The sequence below is a fragment of the Schistocerca gregaria genome, chromosome 2 (genome assembly GCF_023897955.1).
Source record: "Schistocerca gregaria isolate iqSchGreg1 chromosome 2, iqSchGreg1.2, whole genome shotgun sequence".
NCBI lineage: Eukaryota > Metazoa > Arthropoda > Insecta > Orthoptera > Acrididae > Schistocerca > Schistocerca gregaria.
Genome location: NC_064921.1, coordinates 708,401,194 through 708,420,604, shown reverse-complemented (window position 1 = coordinate 708,420,604; position 19,411 = coordinate 708,401,194). Strand labels below are relative to the sequence as shown.

At 44.5% G+C, this 19,411-nt stretch overlaps 1 protein-coding gene across 1 annotated transcript in view; it reads left to right on the top strand.

Annotated features, from left to right (window-relative positions):
- Positions 1-19,411, top strand: part of LOC126334820 (uncharacterized) — a 1,262,774-nt gene that overhangs the window by 170,222 nt on the left and 1,073,141 nt on the right. The gene's annotated exons all lie outside the window — the stretch shown is intronic.

Below are 19,411 nucleotides of genomic sequence, written 5' to 3'. Positions count from 1 at the left end.
TTCTTTATAGCACCGGGGATTTATTGGTGTAGTCTACTACCGCTACCCCAGACACGTCGACCGATCGTAGCTACTGCGAAATATCCGTGCAATGCAGGGGCGGGTGGCGAGTAACCACCTTATACACGAGGCGTACACAGCAACATGACCGATTGCGACACACGTGCTCCAGGCAGAGGCGAACCCGCTACCTCCAATTCACTTCAAGAGGCAGCGACACTATCTCGGGTCATGTAGGCCGTTTGGAACCAGTTATACAACATTGTCATCAAACAAACTAGGTCACTCAGTACTTTGTACATAGCCTTGTGGGGTAATACCTCTTATTTCCGAAAGTATACTCTCATATAACAGACAGCGAGTCAAGCCAGGTTTCCATATGCAACTAAAACGACGTCACGGGAAATGATGTGACGGCTGATACGGCAGAGGAAGTGTACGTTACATTTTCCACACGCTCCTGTCAAAATTTTAGTTGCACGTTTTTTAATACGGTGTCATTTGATCTTATTCGGACAGACATTGTTGTTGTTATTTAGGTTACGGAATTAAAATTGAGACAGTAATCCAGTAAGAAGAGAAAGCATAAATATTGGGTTGGGAAATCGAAATCGAAAGTGTCACCAACGTACGGAATACATAATACTTAAGTTTTAGGTACTTGAAAATGGCCTAAGACCGAAATTTTACATGAGATAAAGAAACTGGCAGCTAAAGGTATCACGAAACCTTTCAAAAAAAAAAAAAAAAAAAAATACAGTTTCAATATTGTGATGAGATGGATCCCATTTACAATTCCCTGGACACCCATTTCACTCTTCCAGCTGCCATCAGTTAATTATGACGAAATATTTTATTTACTCTATACCGAATATTGGATTTATAATTGGTGCATATGAAATAAAAATCACTTTAACGTAGTCGAATTCCTTTACTAAAAGCTACACTCAGTCTGGAATTAAACTGCCACCAGAAACATCACTTCCTTTCTCAGATCCACCGAGCAAGTGTTTAAAAGCATTAAAATTGCGGGTTATAAAGTCTGAATATACTGCCAGTATTGCATTAATTTTAACCATTTGTAGAATTAAGTGAGCTTGTGTGAAACTACGTAAGACGTTTCATTAATTACTTAATACTTGCTCACTCATACATAAACCTTATCCGTGTATTATGTAATAGAAACATATACATTCACCACGTAAATCATCCATTATGTGCTCATTAAGATTTTATATCCAAAGTCGCACTTCTTACCACCGTACCACAACAGACAGTAATAAAAACGACGCATTTTCGAGAGATCTTGAATGCGATGTATCCTTGAAACTGCATATTTTCGTAATACACATAAAGAGCAAAACCAGCAAACATGCAAGTTAGCTCCACAAGCAATGGCATCAAGATGGTAACTGTTTAACTTCTGACGTTAATCGGTGGTGAGGGGGGAGGGGGGGGGGGGGGGGGAGGAAAATGGCATCAGAAAGTTAAACCGCCTTTAACTTTTGCGGCATGACTAACAAGTGACGTCACTCGGGTGGCGTCAGTGTCGTTGCACATGAAAACCCGTCTTTAGACACAAATTTCCCACCACTGCAGCGTGTTAACAGGTTCTGCTACTCAAGACGCGTGCCGGAGCAGCGCCTCCAGCGCATCGCTACGTCACGACCAGGGTGCCGACAGACCGTGCAAGCGCGATGAGCGGCTGGGGGGACCCGGAACGCTGTTGCCCACAGGAGCGCATTGTTCTCACGCGCTGTCGCGCCGCCCTCACATGTGCGCGCCTATGACGTCATACGGAGGGCCTCTCCGCTTTTTCTCACCCCGCGAGCGAGCACACTAGAGCAGCACCGCTACTGTTGTTCCTGGCGCTGCCCGGCCGGCTGGGGGGAAAAAAGGCAGCGGCCAGCCAGATTTACCAAACACTGCCTGCAGCGCGGCTGTTGCCAGCCCGCTAAGTAGAGAGTGCCTTCGGTTCGCGGTAGTCGTCTCCTCACAAACACTGAACAAAGAAATATTACGTCAAAGGGTAAATGTCCCTGCCCACATTCATAGAAAGCTTCTATTGCCATAGGTGCTGTTTAAAAACAGTCAGATACTCCTACAGGTCGTAGTATCGGTCAAAACTAAAAGAAAAGTTCCTAATATCTCCGGAAACCGAAAATTGTTGATATATGGGGCAATCTGTCCTCCCAGTCCCATGTGATTTTTTTCGTAGAAGTAGACACTACAGATACTGGAGCACGTGGTTACCACACATCCTGATACAACCTTCAGTTCTCCTACGCAGAGAATCTCTCACTCTTTCGAATATACCTGGCACCATTCGGATTGCATCACATACAATGGTCACACGCTCATATAAACTGCGAATTGCGAATGGGCTGAGCATACATCACTGTCTTCAAATGTGGCCAAAGCCAGAAATCCGACGGGTTCGGATCCGGTGAAAGGGGAGGTATTGCTACCGGACCACCTGTACCAATCCGTCACCCACGAAGCGTTGCATAAACGACAGTTTTTGTCTGTTTTCAAGGACAACGTGCACCATCAGCGCTGGTAATTCAGCGAGCGGACGTCGGCGATACAGAGCCCTTGTTAATCTGTCCAGTAAAGTATGTGATCCTATGAGTATGCCTCAGACAGTTCTGCTCATACTTCGATGCGATCCTAATCCATCATCATGACCGATTATTTGCATCTGTTGACACTTGCGTATAGCGATAAATGTACTATGTCATATCATGTAAATCCTTCTCATACCACCGAATACTACACATTACTCGTCACAAATAAAACGGCTCATGTCTCAACATGCTTGAGGAACTTCTCTTCTAGTGTTCACCAATACTGCCTCTTGCAGGAATTTGTGACTGTTTTTAAGTAGCCCGTATTTACCGTGCGGTTTGACTCCAAACACCGGGTGGTTTCCATTGATGGCAAAGAAAAGACCAGAGCTGGTAACACCTTCCCTCGCTGTTTGCTTTTTTATTTACAATTCACAACTCCCCTGCACTACTGTCAGCTCCCCTGATAGTTTGCTAGAAAGAACCGGCTCACAAACAGCCTGTTCTGGTATTCCGAATAGAGAATTTTAAGAAATGCTCAGCATCACACATTCTCCCTGATAAATATATTTTTTTTAATTCCAAGGTCTGATGTCAAATGGTTTATGTTTAATAAAATAAATTCAGGTCCCGATACAGTATGGATTTACATTTCATAATGCTAATTTCAAGACGAACTAAAGTTGGCTGCGATTACTTCAACTGCTCTTACATTCCCAACCGAACACAACATCAGTAAAAAATCTCGTGAGTCACTCAATACAGCTTGAATGTATAGGAAAACTCATTCTTGTAACACATTTTGATCTTTTGTGCAACCCAGTACGCTGATTCATGAGATTCGTTCAGATTTATACAGTGCGGGCAAAATAAGTGGCCTAGAAAATATTTGATGCACCTTACGACAGGCAACTTCAATTGGAAAGGCTTTTTTAAGGTGCACCAAATATTTTTTGGGCCACTTTTATTTTGGCCAACCTGTGTCACCTCACGCTACGGAATACCATGGTACGCCATATAGTGACAATACATTTTTCGTTTTCAGAGGCTAGTGGGTCTTCCCGTCTGTACATAGAAGCTAAACGACCGTAGTTAAATCCTTCCAGCCAGCTGTCAGCCACTGTGTCGGAAGTGTAATGTGGGCTACCTAATGCAACCTCCCCAAACTATGTCACCATGATGGAGGGTCTCACCCCACAGAGAGGCGCACCTGAGCCTTAGCCATTAGTGACAGCCGCACATCAGTGCCCACAGGCAACCACGCCGAGGCGGTGACACCGTTAACATGCGCGCAGGTATCCTGAACTCAGGATCGACCTACTGTCGAACCTAGGTTCTGATTTTACGTCGACCATATAGTACATCCTGTAGAGCATTCGTGCTGTGGGGATTTTCATCAGCAAGATGACGAATTTCAGCCAGGACGCTTCATGTGGCTAGTGTACGCCTCTTACCCTCTTGCCAAAGTATGGGTAAACGCCGTGTAGGCTGCATACGGGTTATATCGTGGCCTCAAAGGTATAACGGATACTAGCAAAATACTGACACCTCAAGTGGCTACCCAAAAATACACCCGCATCATCAATCAATAGGAAAGATATACTGAGCTCAGTTATTTAAAATTTTGCAGGCTGAACGCTAGATAATGTTGATTTGAAGGTTTTCCATCAGAGTCAATCGGCCGTTGCTTGTAAAGTGGTCGACATGGAGTAATGTCTAGCACCTTCGACGGTCAGTTAGCAAATGCAGGATCAGACGTTTGCAACCGCCAGCTACGTCATGTTCAACCAAGCAGTCTACCAGACAACCAACATGACTGACCAATATAAAACGTATCAATGTCAAAAGTGGAATTTTGCATATATCATTGTTGTCTAATAATTCTGTCTTCTCTTTGCTGTTGAAAACACACTGCATCGAGATGTTTGTAACGTAATTTGATATTTTACGCTTGGAGGAACTGTTATAAGTCACTAGACCTACGAACTCAACCTGTTCTTTTTTTTGTATTTCTTTTTAACACATTTTAATTCTCTGTGTCTCTCTCTCTCTCTCTCTCTCTCTCTCTCTCTCTCTCTCACACACACACACACACACACACACACACACACACACACACACACACACCGCGGCAGGTTTCTCCACAGTTGCGCCACCGTTAATGGCTTTCTTACATGATTTCTCTGAAACTGGATTTGTGCTTTCTAAGATCAGATCAGCGGTTAACGAGCTTTGTGTCGGGTTTGATATGAAGATTGTTAAATTTTTTCGTGCTTTAATGACCTCACCGTCCAGCTTAACAGTTTTGCATTATCGCCGGGAAACAGAAGTAACGGCCATATTCGAAACGAGTAATTTAAGTACTGTTTGCAGAATTAATTTTTTTTCTCTCTTTGTTTCAGGTGAGTACGATGCTGACGTGGCCACAGTTATGAAAGATGGGTAAGAAGCAGCTGAAATCTCTACATAATTTTTTGCCTTCTTTGTATCAGCTGTTGTTTTCAAGATGTGTTCAGTGCTGTAGCGTAAATTCAGTGCAGAATAAATTCGATATCTATATCACTACTTAACGTCGCATTTATCTGTATCCACACATTGGGTCCGTTTGTAAGAATGAGTATGTGCAAGTCAACTGGGTTTTAAACCCAGTAAGACACAATTGCTCTCACTCGTCGCTACCTGTTTTGCGCAAAAAAAGCCAATAAAGGTGAAACAGCTATATAAAAGTCGCAATACTTGTACATTGTACGTGTTACCACTGAAATCTACCCAACTTCCCAATCAAATAGGCTTACGACAAGGAATGCTCTTTCATGTGTTCTCTTCAACCTTGCCCTGAAGGAACTGGTTCGAGAGATTAATTTACAGCTATACAATAGTCTCGGATTCGAACACTGTGAAGTAAAACTCCTGGCATACGCAGGTGATATATACTTACTAAGTGAAACAGAAGAAGAGCTGAAGGACATATACAGATCCCTCAGGCACAGTGCTAGAAAAATCGGACTCTTGATAAACCAAGGAAACACATAATATATGGAAATAGGTCGACTCATAAACCCAAATCCACACTATGAAATTGACCACTTTTTAGTTTTAGAAAAGTTCATCAGTTTAAATACCTTGGATTGCGCTCCAGCAGTAAAAAATAACACTGGTTATAAATGAGAGAACAGCCTCAGGATCTAGATATATGTATACTCCAAACAGCCCACTCAAAATTAAAGCTTTTTTCAATCACCACTAAGATGAAGACACATAACACCATCGTCTGCCGAGTAGTACTGTATGGTTCGGAAAGCTGGACGGTTAGCAAGAAAGAAAGAGAAAAACCGAATGTTTTCCAAAGAAAAGCGATGAGAAAAGTTTGGGACCTCTGTTGGAGAGTGACATATCGAGAGTTCGAAAGAACACTGATATTTGTCAGTTAATGAAGCACCCTACTATTCCAAAAATTAAAAATTAGAAGACTGCAATGGGCTGGGCATGCGACTATAATGGAAACTAACAGAATTCCTAAGAAGGCATTTGACCGTAGTATCCAAGCAACACTACCATTGGTCCGCCCTCGCACACTGTAGGAAGACGACACGAAGAAGGACCCCACAGCATTAGGAATCCCAGCAGGGTGGAGAGTGTGTAATACTATGTTTATTTTTTGTCGCGATAGCATAGCTTTTTAATTTTTTCTCTTTATTAATTTCTATGAATGTTTTCTTTTCCTCATTATTAATATTAAATTTGTAAATTGCCGCAGAAGACGGAAAAAGTAGGCTTTTAAAATTATCTTTGTATAAGAAGAACAATTTCCGGAGAACATTTAATTTTTTTATTAGCTTTTGTTTCAATTTCGCTTGAGAGTACGTAAGTTTTAGATTTCATACAAAAAGAACGTGGAATTGTTACTTGTGCGTCAGCAATATGTGTAGTAAATGATATGTGTGGTAGAAAATTCAAGAAAATACGTATATTAAGTGTTATCTTAGATGTAAGAATATTTTTATTTATTACGCCAATATTCGTTAACAAGCATGACCTTTGCCGGCAATCATAAAGAAGAGGTAGTAATTTATTCCATCCTGCAAGACATTAAAAAATCTGTATGTGCTAATCATAAAGATTTAGTGTATAGACTGTATGATTGGCAACCTAAGGAAATTAGACCACAAAGTTTGCTGCAAAATACGATTTGTGTGACTCCAGTATTGGTACTTTTAACTGTATTCTTGTTACGTTTTGAGGATGACTGTTCATGACACCAATTTAGTATCAACAGTAATTCATGCTTTAATTCGAGTGCTGCAAGTAGTAATTACCTCTTATTGCGTAAATTTCATGTCGGCTGCTGTGGCCGAGCGGTTCTAGGCACTTCAGTCCGGAGCCGCGCTGCTGCTACGGTCGCAGGTTCGAATCCTGCCTCAGGCATGGATGTTTGTGATGTCCTTAGGTTAGCTAGGTTTAAGTAATTCTAAGTCTAGGGGACTTATGACGTCAGATGTTAAGTCCCATAGTGCTTAGACCATTTGAACCACTTTTTGTAAATTTCATGGCGATTCGTACTCCTTGTGTTAGTTGTTGGGCTGCCTCCCAGTACGGTTATTCCAAAGTCGACCAACAGCACTAACCCAAGAGAGACATCTACAGATAGAAGATGGAAGCAGATCGTTGATGCAGCGCATGGTCTACAGGTCCTGTGATCACAGAAAAGGAGGTGGTTCTTATAAATATATAAATGGTCAAGGAAAGTGAGTAGCAACAATACATTCCGTGTTACTGTAGAAATAAGATACAGTACCTACTTTACGAGCTTTCCGCCAGGCCGCGAAGACTACCGACCGCTATGTTATCCTCTGCCATGCAGCGCCGTGCGGCTGAGGTATGGAGGGGCATGTGGTCAGCACACCGCTCTTCCGGCCATTTTGCAGACTTTCCAGACCATGGAGTCGTTACTACTCTGTCAAGTAGTTCCTCAGTTGGCATCACGAGGCTGAGTACACCTCATACCGCTCCTTCCACCAAGAAATAATCCTTGACAGTACCGGGAATGGAACCCGGCCCTTCCAAATGGCAGCTATGTATGCTGACCTCTCAACTAAGGAGGTGGACGTACACAAATATTGTATACATCTAGTCAGACGGCTGGACGATAAGAATGATAGTTTCAAGACTGGGTTTAACTAGCTGTGATGATGCTGGTTTCTTCTTTTTTTATTTTTGCTTATCTCGCGCATCGTAAGTGTAAATGAGAATCGAATTATACAAAGCAGTCAGCGTCCTTCTTTGCTTGTTGACGCTCTAACACATTTTGTTTCAGAGCAGCAGATAACGTGTTAAGGTTCACAGTCGGCAAATGTGACGCTGTTCCTATGTATTCGCATACTTCAGACTATTGTTCAAATGTATGTTGATTTCCACTTTCTTCTTAGATATATAAAATAAGGAAAATCTATTCTGACAATAAAACACAAGATGTTGCACGAATATACCTAAAGTCCTGTCCCAGATGTGACTTCCGGTTACCAGAGACAATCCATGTAGCCGGGGATCTAGAGTGAGCACTAGCCTTTCTCTATCGAAAGGGTCCCCTTTTAGGAGTTAGGGGAATGCACTTTTGTGGCCCGATGTTGGACTGCATGGAAATGTAGATACACACGCCCGTTATCAAGGTTGTTGTGGACCACGCCTGACGAAAGGGAGGATTGCTGTACTGTGCACCAAGCACGCAGTGCGTGCGATCTGAGAACAAGTCGTAGAGTTTTTGGAACATTCTGTGTCATTCCACACCATTGGTCGGAGACTAGCAGCAGCCACACTGAGGAATCACTTTCCCATGCGTAGGCTGCCATTAACGGCAAAACACGAACAGCTGCGTTCGGAGTGGTGCCCTGTCTGGAAAGCATGGACTGATGATGAATGGCGTCGCATTGTGTTCAGCGGTGAATTGCGGTTCTGCACTACATCTTCATCTACACACATGCTCCTCAAGCTATCGTACGGTGCGTGCCGGAGGGTACCCTTTACCACAACTAGTCGTTTCCTTTTCTGTTCCACTCGCATATAGAGCGAGGCAGAAAAGACTGTCTATATGCCTCCATACGAGCCCTATCTCTTTAACTTTATCTTCGAGTCACTGCGCGAAATGTATGTTGGCGGCAGCAGGATCGTTCTGCAGTTAGCTTCAAATGCAGGTTCTCTAAACTTTCTCAGCAGTGTTCTTCGAAATGAATGTCTTCTTCCCTCCAGGGATTCCAACTTTAGCTCCCAAAGCACATCCGTAACACTTGCATGCTGATCGAACTTACCGCTAACAAATCTAGCAGCTCTCTTCCGAACTGCTTCGATGCCTTCTTTCAGTCCGACCTGATGCGGTACCCAAACACTCCAACGGTACTCAAGAATAGGTCACAGTAGCGTCGTATATTCCGTACCCTTTACAGATGACCCACACTTCCCTCAAATTCTCCCAATACACCGAAATTAACCATTCGCCTTTCCTACCACAATCCTCACATGCTCGTTCCATTTCATATCGCTTTGCAACGTTACCCCCGTATATTTAAACAGCGTGACTGTGTCAAGCAGGGCACTAATGCTGTATACGAACATTAAGGGTTTATTTTTCCTACCCATCCGCATTCAGTTACATTTTGCTACATTAAGAGCCAGCTGCCATTCGTCACACCAACTTGAAATTTTGTCTAGGTCATTATGTATCAGCCTACAGTCACTTATCTTCGACACCTTCCTGTACACCACAGCATAATCAGCGAACAACCGCACACAGCTTCTCACCCTGTCCGTCAGATCATTCATGTACGTACAAAACAGCAACGGTCCTATCACCCTTCCTTAGGACACCCTTGATGTCGCCACTGTCTGCGATGAACACTTGCCGTCGAGGACAACATACTGCGTTCTATTACTTAAGAAGTCTTCGAGCCAGTCACATACTTAGGAGCCTGCTCCGCATGCGCGTACCTTCGTTAACACTCTGCAGTGGGGTAGATTTCCGGAAATCTAGAAATATGTAATCTACCTGTTGCCCTTCATCCATAGTTCGCAGTATATAGTGTGGGAAAAGAGCAAGCTGCGTTTCGCACGAGCGATGCTTTCTAAAGCCGTGCTTTTTTAATTCAATCGTATGGCTAGGGGCCTCCCGTAGGGCAGGCCGTTCGCCGGGTGCCGGTCTTTCAATTTGACGTCACTTCGGCGACCTGCAGTCGATTAGGATGATATGATGATGATGACAGCACAACACCCAGTCCCTGGGGGCAGAAAATTCCCCGACCCAGCCGGGAATCGAACCCGAGCCCAGAGGATTGACAAACCGACACGCTGACCATTCAGCTACAGTGGCCGTGCTGATTCGTGGACATGAGCCTTCCGGTCTCCAGGAAACTTACTATGTTCGAACTCAGAACATACTTTAGAATTCTGCAGCAAACCGATGTTAAGGATATCGGTCTGTAATTTTGCGGGTCCTTTCTTTTACCCTTTTTATATACACCAGCCCGGATGACAATCCCCGGCGTGTATTGCGGTGACCTGGGGAAAGGTCTCATTCTTACAACGTTCTGGCTTCATGGTGTGGGCAGCCGTGACCGATGATTTCAGGTCTGTCGCCACAACGGTACGTGACGGACTTATTGCTTCTTCATATGTTATCCCTCCCAACGGAATGTCTCTATGAACTGTCAGCGCCGTGCTGAAGTGCTCCCGTGACCAGCAGGATCCTGATATCTCTCGACAATAGAACATGTGTGGGACTAGCTCGGACGTAAGAATTTCAGTGTCAACATCCAGGATATAAAAGAGCCAGTGACAACAGTTGTAGGCCAGATTAGCTCGGGAGAATATACAACGGCTTTATGGTATCCTTTCGAACTTAATCGGTGCATGCATCCAGTCCAGAGGGAATGCAACCTCATACAGATGAATGGGCTCATACTACCAAGCCCTTTGCAAATCTGATCCAATTTCGTAATCAATGCAGTAACATCACACATTATCTCAAACCGCGAAGTTTCATTTCGTACGCGTATGGATCACTTTTTTATCAGGCACTACAAATCTGGGACGGTATATCGCACTCAGAAATTAGCACAGCCTATGCTCTCATTTAAATCAGTTGGTGCCTGAACTTCAAGGACCGAAGCTGAGATGTTGTCACCAGCGGTAGTTTCTGTAGGCAGCCACCACTGCGCTCCCCTTTCCACAATGGTAGAGAATCGTTTTAACCTTTATCTCCTACAAAAATCAGAAATTTACCTTTGCTGTAAATCTCTACAGCGTCTCCCAAACGTCTCCCTTGCGACTACTTCGACGGCACACCGTAAGGCATGCGAAACTAAATGATACAGTGAAATCCTACTGCAGAGAACCGGCAGGGAAAGTGGGTTGAGCAGCAGAAGTGGCAACACATTGGGAGTCGGCATTGCCAAGGTCCAGTAGGTGTATTGGTGACGGAAGCAGTCAATTGCCAAGTGTATTAAATCGGACTATAATGTATGTCTGTGTATATTGGTTTATGAGTGTACATAATAAGGTCGGTGACTTGCTCGACATGTGCGCTGTACTTGTCGCCGCCGGCTATCGCAGGCTGACATCGACTGCGAAACAGCTTCGGAACAGATATTTACCTCGCGCACTAGGGCGAACGGCTACGATAAAGACAGCTGTCATTTGTTAGTGGAGTTGTTAGAGAGTTTGAATACACGCTGAAGGAATGACTCAAGGCAGAACGTGACCGAGATTAGAATCTCTCGTACCGATTTGGTTTTTCTCAGTCAGTGCATCAATTGACTGTCAATAGCTTTCCGCAAGATTTGAGTGTATTCGGAACTGTCGTCGTGAAACGATGGACAACCGACGTTGATGTAGTGCCGCGTCCGAACGTATGCACTTTCCGACTTCGTGCGTGTAGAACCGACGCGACGAACCGGGTTTGGGGAACCGCAGTGGTCGTAACTCATGGGCGGAGAAAAAGGAACAGGCGTAGGGAGTCTGGCCGTCTCCACATAAGGCGCGGCGTCGGCAGGCAGGCAGCGGAAGAATTCGTGGTTGTCCTCGCCCTCCGGAAAAGCGGCCGCTGGCGGTTGGCGGCTGGCTCGTCCGATTTGGTAGCGGACGGACCGGACCGGATGGCGGGCGGGTCGTTTCGGTTAAGTAACCCACTGGCGGGCGCGTGATGTACTGCACTGCCATTACGCGGCACATAGCTAGCGTCTATTTATAGGCGGCGGTGGGCGCCTCGACTCCCCTGCGACCGCGTGATTGAGAAGTGGCCCGGCGAGCCGGTAATTGTCCGCCAGTGGGCGGGCTGGCGTATCTGTCGGAACTGTCAGTCACGGCGGCTTTATGACCGGCTGCCGAGAGGACCCGAGTGGCCATTAAGTCCAGCACTGGTGTTCCGCCGCGGCTGCATGCTCGCTTCACGGATCGCTGCCTTAGAGTGTGATGGAGGCTGTCGTGTCAGCAACAGTGGCCTCTTGCTGGAGGCGAGACAGCTTTCCGGACACAGGGGTTGTCTATGCCCTAAAGAAGAAAACTGTGCATATTCCTTGTTAGAACCACTCGCATGGGAGAACAAAGGGGCAATGCAGAAATACACCACTGGCCATTAAAATTGCTATAACACGAAGATGACGTGCTATAGACGCGAAATCTAACCGACAGGAAGAAGATGCTGTGATATGCAAATGATCAGCTTTTCAGAGCATTCTCACAAGGTTGGCGATGGTGACGACACTTACAACGTGCTGACATGAGGAAAGTTTCCAACCGAATTCTCATACACAAACAGCAGTTGACGGACGTTGCCTGGTGAAACGTTGTTGTGATGCTTCGTGTAAGGAGGAGAAATGCGTACCATCACGTTTCCAACTTTGATAAAGGTCGCTTTGTAGCCTATCGCGATTTCAGTTTGTCGTATCGCGAAATTGCTGCTCGCGTTGGTCGACATCCAATGACTGTTAGCAGAATATGGAATCGCTGGGTTCAGGAGGGTAATACGGAACGCCGCGCTGGATCCCAACGGCCTTGCATCACCAGCAGTCGAGATGACAGCCATCTTATCTGCATGACTGTAACGGATCGTGCAGCCACGTCTCGATCCCTGAGTCAGCAGATGGTGACGTTTGAAAGACAACAACCATCTGCACGAACAACGACGCTTGCAGCAGCATGGACCATCAGCTCGGAGACCACGGCTGCGGTTACTCTTGACGCTGCATCACAGAAAGGAGCGCCTGCAATGGTGTTCTCAACGACGAACCTGGGTGCACGAATGGCAAAACGTGATTGTTTCGGGTGAATCCAGGTTCTGTTTACAGCATCATGACGGTCTCATCCGTGTTTAGCGACATCGCGGTGAACACACACTGGAAGCGTGTATTCCTCATCGCTAAACTGGCGTATCACCCGCCGTCGTGGTATGGGGCGCCACTGGTTACACGTCTCGGTCACCTCTTGTTCGCACTGACGGCCCTTTGAACAGTGGACGTTGCATTTCAGATGTGGTACGACCCGTGGCTCTACCCTTCATTCGATCCCTGCGAAACCCTATATTTCAGCAGGATAATGCACAAACGCACGTTGCAGCCTTGTACGGGACTTCCTGCATACAGAAAGTGTTCGCCTGCTGCCTTGGCCAGCACATTCTCTAGATCACTCACCAACTGAAAACGTCTGATCAATGCTGGCCCAGCAACTGGCTCGTCACAATGCTCCACTCACTACCCTCGATGAACTGTGGTATCGTGTTGAAGCTGCACGGGCAGCTGTACCTGTACAAGCCATCCAAGGTGTGTTTGACTCAATACCCAGGCGTATCAAGGCCGTTATTACGGCCAGAGGTGGTTGTTCTGGGTACCGATTCCTCAGGATCTATGCACCCAAAATGCGTGAAAATGTAATCACATGTCAGTTCTAGTAAAATATATCTGTCCAATGAATACCCATTTATCATCTGCAATTCTTCTTGGTGTAGCAATTTTAATGGCCAGAAGTGTACTTGGGCTGCAGTGTGATTAGGCCTTCTTCGTTCATAGTTTTCCGGACAGGAATGTGTTTTTCAAGATTACACACTGAGGTGACAAAACTCATGGGATACCAACTACTACAGTGTCCGCCTCCCCTTTGCCAGGCGAAATGCAGCAACTCGACGTGGCATGGGCTGAACAAGTCGTTGGAAGCTCTCCGCAGAAATATTGGGCCTTTCTGTCTCTATAGCATCCATAATTGTGAAAGTATTGCCGGTGCAAGATTTTGTACACGATCTAACCCCTCGATTATGTCCCATAAATGTGCGATGTGAGTCATTTCGGCAGATCTGGGTAGCCAAATCATTCGGTCGAATTGTGCAGAATGTTCTTCAAACAAGTCGCGAACAGTTGTGGCGCTGTGACGTGGCGCATCGTTATTTAGGAATATGAAGGCCATGAATGACTGCAAATGGTCTGCAAGGGGCCGAACATAACAATTCCCAGTCAACGATCGGCTCATTTAGGCCAAAGGACCCAGCCCATTCCATGTACACACAGCCCACACCGTTATGGAGCCACCACCAACTTGCACAGTGCCTTGTTGTCAACTTGGGCCCATGGCTTCAGGGGATCTGCGTCACACTTGAACTCTACCATCAGCTCCTACCAACTGAAATAGACGCATGTGACAAGGCCACGGTTTTCCAGTCGTCGATGGTCCAAATTTTGCCCCAATGTCCTAACAATTACATTTTCTGTGCGTCCCACATTGATTTCTGTGGTTATTTTCCGAAATGTTGCTTGTTTGTTAGCACTGACAGCTCTATGGAAATGCCGTTGCTCTCGCTCGTTAAGCGATCGCCATCAACCGCTGGTTGTCTGCGGTGAGAGGTAATGCACAGTCTTGATACTGCGGATGTCGGAATACTGAAAACGCTAACGATTTCCGAAATGGAATGTCCCTGCGTCTAGTTCCAACTACCATTTCGCGTTCAATGTCTGCTGATTCTCTTCGAGCGACCATAATCACATCGGGAAATTTTCACATGAATCACCTGAGTACAGATGACAGCTTCGCCAGTTCAGTGCCCTCTTGCACCTTGTGTACACGATACCACCGCCACCTGTATATTTGAACATCTTTATCCCACGAGTTTTGTCACTTCAGTGTATCTTGTTTTAGTATCGTCAGGCTCTAACATCAATATCGAGATAAACGTACCGGCGATGGCTGTCCAGTTGTTTGTGTTCACCACCGAACGCGAGCTGCATGGACTTCGTGTCTGCTGGCAAGTCGCTCTGGCGGCGTACGCTAGGGGAAAGAGCGCGCCCTTTCCTTGTTCACTCTTGTAGATGTATCCGAAGCTTTCCAGTCCCCAACGTTACTGTTTGGACAAAATCACTTGCTCTTTATTTCTCCCGATTTGAGGTTGACAATTCTTGGCTTCCACGTTTTGAATTCCTCCCGCTTTGCCTTTCGTACGCTTTGCCTCTCGAACGCTTTGCCTTTCGTACGCTTTGCCTCTCGTTCGCTTTGCCTCTCGTTCGCTTTGCCTCTCGTTCGCTTTGACGTCGTCCACTAGGCGCTCACGGCCATTCGCCAGTTTCCTTAAAATCGTCTCGTGGCACTACCTCAGCTGAGTAGTATGTTACTAAACTTGTTAAAAGTTAAAATTATAAAGACCTCGAAGATTGGCCATATCCACTGGCACTAATGCCCGTGAAATGTAGTTACCGGTATGAAAACTGAGATAAACATGTTGTGTGCTCATTGTGCCCCCTCCCTTAAACATCGCCAGGCCATGTGTTGAACATTTATGACGATGAAGAATGCGTGGTAGCAGCGTTAGTTCTTCTCAGAGCGTCCGGAGGCGGATACGCTCTTCAAGATGCCATATGTGTAATTGGGACTCGCCTGGAAAGGTTAGGTGGTGCCACTCCTGTGTAGAGTGTCGTAATTGCACTCACCACTGTCCCCACGCCTTTCTTTGTTGTCTCCTCAAGGGAACCGCAACAGTGGGTCCATGGTTGCAGTCCGTAGTGCTCCACATGTTATCACATTATCTATGTGAATACATGTCTTGCTGCGAACAAGCCCATTTCCTGATTCAGGATCAATGATGCTCCCGTGCGATTTAGCATAGGCGAGCCACCAATATGTCTGTTCTTTCGGGCGCTAGTCGCGTGGGGCAGCTGAGAGTGCATCCAGCGCTTAGTATGGCTCTCCTAAAGGTATCAATTCCACATTCACATGACAGACGTCGGATACCCGCCAACGCGAGCAGCAACATCGCGAAACGATACTGTAGTCCCGCTAGACGACGGTCCTCCCCCTGTTGAATTCAGACACGTGTTGGTAGACGTAACTCGTTCTTACACGAGTCATAACACGAACTTCTCGCAGACAGCCAACATTCAAATGCAATTTCTTAATGAAAGGCCCACTGTGCAATCTTTACTTAAACACAGGGCGTAGGTGGCCCTATTATCAACGGTGGCTCTGAAAATTTAATCATTTGCAAGTGCCATTCTGGCGTTTGTTGTATACTGTCTTCATGAGGTTACAGTTCCAGTGACTGCAGTGCACGTAGTACTGTGTAATACTTAGTCTCGGCATTGTGATAGTGCCATACGTTTTTTTGACTGTTCTCTTCACATGGGACTGACACGTCTATTAAGAGACATTATCTTTTTTCTGTGACGTTGTTAGCGTCTCTTCTTTGATCGGTATGTATTTATTGATCCCACAATACAGTGTTGCATACACCTATCGTTACTACTTTGGAAGTGAGCCTGTGTCATTCACTGGGGAGGTGTGGTACTCCTAAAGCTCTTATGGTTATTATTACCATTATTATTATTTATTAATATAAAAGGCAATAGTGAACACAACAAACGTGACTACTCTGCTGGATTTTATGCATGTCGGTCACTTCACAAGAGCGAAGGGTTGTGTGACGTATGGGCGAATCATGACCGCAGACCACAAAAATTGGCTATTTGTAACTGGTGGATGTATGTTTCTGGGCTACCAATGATTTTCAAGTGCCCAATGAGATATTTTAGTACTGCATCCCGAGTGCGAAGAACTCCAGTGATCACTTTTATTGGTTTATGCCAGAGCCGCTTAAACTCGATTTTTTCAGGTTTTGGATTGTTTCAAGTCTTTTTTTTTAAGATTTTGACACCAACGGTACACAAAGTGTTACATTCTGTATATAGCCTCTCTTCTCGAGAATTTGATACTATGTTTACTGTTTGCTGGTCATGGATAGCGTGTTTTTATTCCATCTGTGTCATTATACAATCAGTACGCAGTTAAATAAAAAAACTGGAAAAAGACATTGTTGCATTCAAGGTAAAATCATCGACAGCAATCGTGAAAAGTAAATAAACGAATCTGAACACAAAGTTAATGTGATGAAGCTGGCATTCTACAAGCAATAAGACTCGAAAGTTGGAATAATTATTGGTTTTATTATTTTAGAAGTGCAGTAACGCCATTTTGTAATCACTGATACCTGTAACATGGTATTTAAAAACATTGTAAATATTAGGACCTTGCTTTAAAGGCAACAGACACGAGGATTCTGACGTTAAAAAAACTCACTGTCCTACGTCAAAATGTTCAACTTCACCGTCATATTTTGTTTTAGAGATACCACAAAAATAAATGATTTGCATGTATTTGCTTTATACGTAAATATAGCACCACGTTGTGTACCCTTCATGCCCCCTAATTTCTTTGTATTGCCCAGTGATTAATCTGCGCGTTAAACTTGCGTGAAATTGCTTAATTTGGCAGTAGCTTCATTACGGCCTCTATCAACAGAGGCGTAAAGCGCAGTTACCGGGTACAAATTTCATGTAAAACGTTGCGGAAATTTTTCCTTCGAGCCACATCCTGCTGCATGGCTGTCCAGCACATTATAAAGAGGCACGTGGTTACGGTTCGTTACACTACACTAAATTTCTATTCCTTTTTGTGTGTAATATTCGGCCGTCTTACCTTCATTCTTCGGTTTCTTACCTTACCTCACCTTACCGCCCCACTACAGCCGACATTTGCATTTCCTCAAGGACAGGTTTAATGGAACAGAGAGAAGAGTGTTTATAAATATGTATGTGTATCATCGACGCTTTCGCTTTCACCTCGACCTGACGTCAGATGCATTGTGGCCTTTTTTAGAAGTGAACACAAATTACGTTCACAGCGCAGAAATTTACGCATGACTAAGTTTTACGGTCACATGACGATGAGGCAAAGCATCAAACGCCAAGAACGCTCATTCCACTTCAGACGGCAAGTGAGAACTTGCATGTGTTTGAACATAGGACGGTTCATTGTAGACACTGCATTTGCTTTGATTACCCATCAGCGATAAGACCACTGACAATACGAAATTGTGTGCTGCGACAGGCAGTAGGTTTAGACAACTTGAATTGTTTGGAGAAAGTCTGGAAGAGAAGTCGCTGATAAAGTTGTCATTACACACAAGATGAAAATGAACATGAACGTAGACCATGTAAATTTTTGTGACATCATAATGTGTAGTTGCTAAGCATTTCCGATTCTGAACAGCAGAATGAAGCCCATCAGACTTACTCAACGCGTTGCGAAATGTCAACCAACGGTTCTTGTCAGTATTTTCCATATATTTCTATCATCTCAAAACGCTCGATTCTCTTCATTCCTGGTTTTCCCACATTATGATTCACTATCATACGATGCTGTGCCCCAAACCTACTTCGAAATTTATGCCTCAAAGTAAGGACTTCTTTGGCCAGGAAGGCTATTTTTGCGAGTGACAGTCTAATTTTTATGTCACCTTTGCTTCGTTCATAACGTATTATTTTGCTTCCAAGACAGCAGAATTTCTTCGTTCGTATGATTCGTTGTCGCAGAGTTTAATTATTTGATCGGTGATTTCATTTCTGCTTTTCCTACGTACTTTCGTCTTTCCTCGGTTTACCCTCAAGCTATACTATATACTCATTAGCGTGTCCATTCCATTCAATAGATCCTGTAATTCTTCTTCACATTCTCTGTGAATAGCAACGTCACTAGCGAACTTTATCATTGATATCCTTTCATCATGAATTTTAGTGTCACTCTTAAACACTTTTTTAATTCCGCCATTGTTTCTTCGATGTACAGATTAAACAGTAGGGAAGAAAGACTGCGTCCCTGTCTTACACCCTTATTAATGTGAGCACATCGTTCTTGATTTTCCATTCTGATTGTTCCCTCTTTGTTCTGTACATACTGTGTATTACCCATTTTCCCTGTAGGTTTTCTCTTAAGTTCGAAAATCGGGTGACAGTGTCTTGATTTTTCTAAAGTCTTGTTTCAATTGTCAAGCGCAACATCAGAACTTCCTCCCTCATACCTTTGTTTCCTAAATCGAAACTAATAGTCATTTAACAGCTTTTCGTATTTCTTTTCATTTTTAAAACCTATTAATGCGAATGAAGCATTCGTTTGGATTCAGGAGCAATGAGAAACCTACCAAATGTATAAAAATATTCAGAATGCTAGAGAGGATGCATATTTCGAACTGAATAATGCTAAGGCATATGTATCTGTATTAGCGATAAAGCCGCCTGGAATATGCCGTCAGAAAGTAGCATTGGTATGCTGTTGGCCCGGCACGCTCTCACTATCTTTGCCAAGTTAGTGGTCGTTGGATGGGACCTCGCAACATCTCCTCTCCTACTTTTCTTAATTTATCTATGTGAATTCTACTACAGTACTGAACGAAACAGAAAGGTATGAATATGAGTTTTCAATTCCTCTTTTAGCACTTCTATTGAATTTGGTTGCTTTGACACTTTTGCTTTCCATTTATTCCGCTTTTAAAT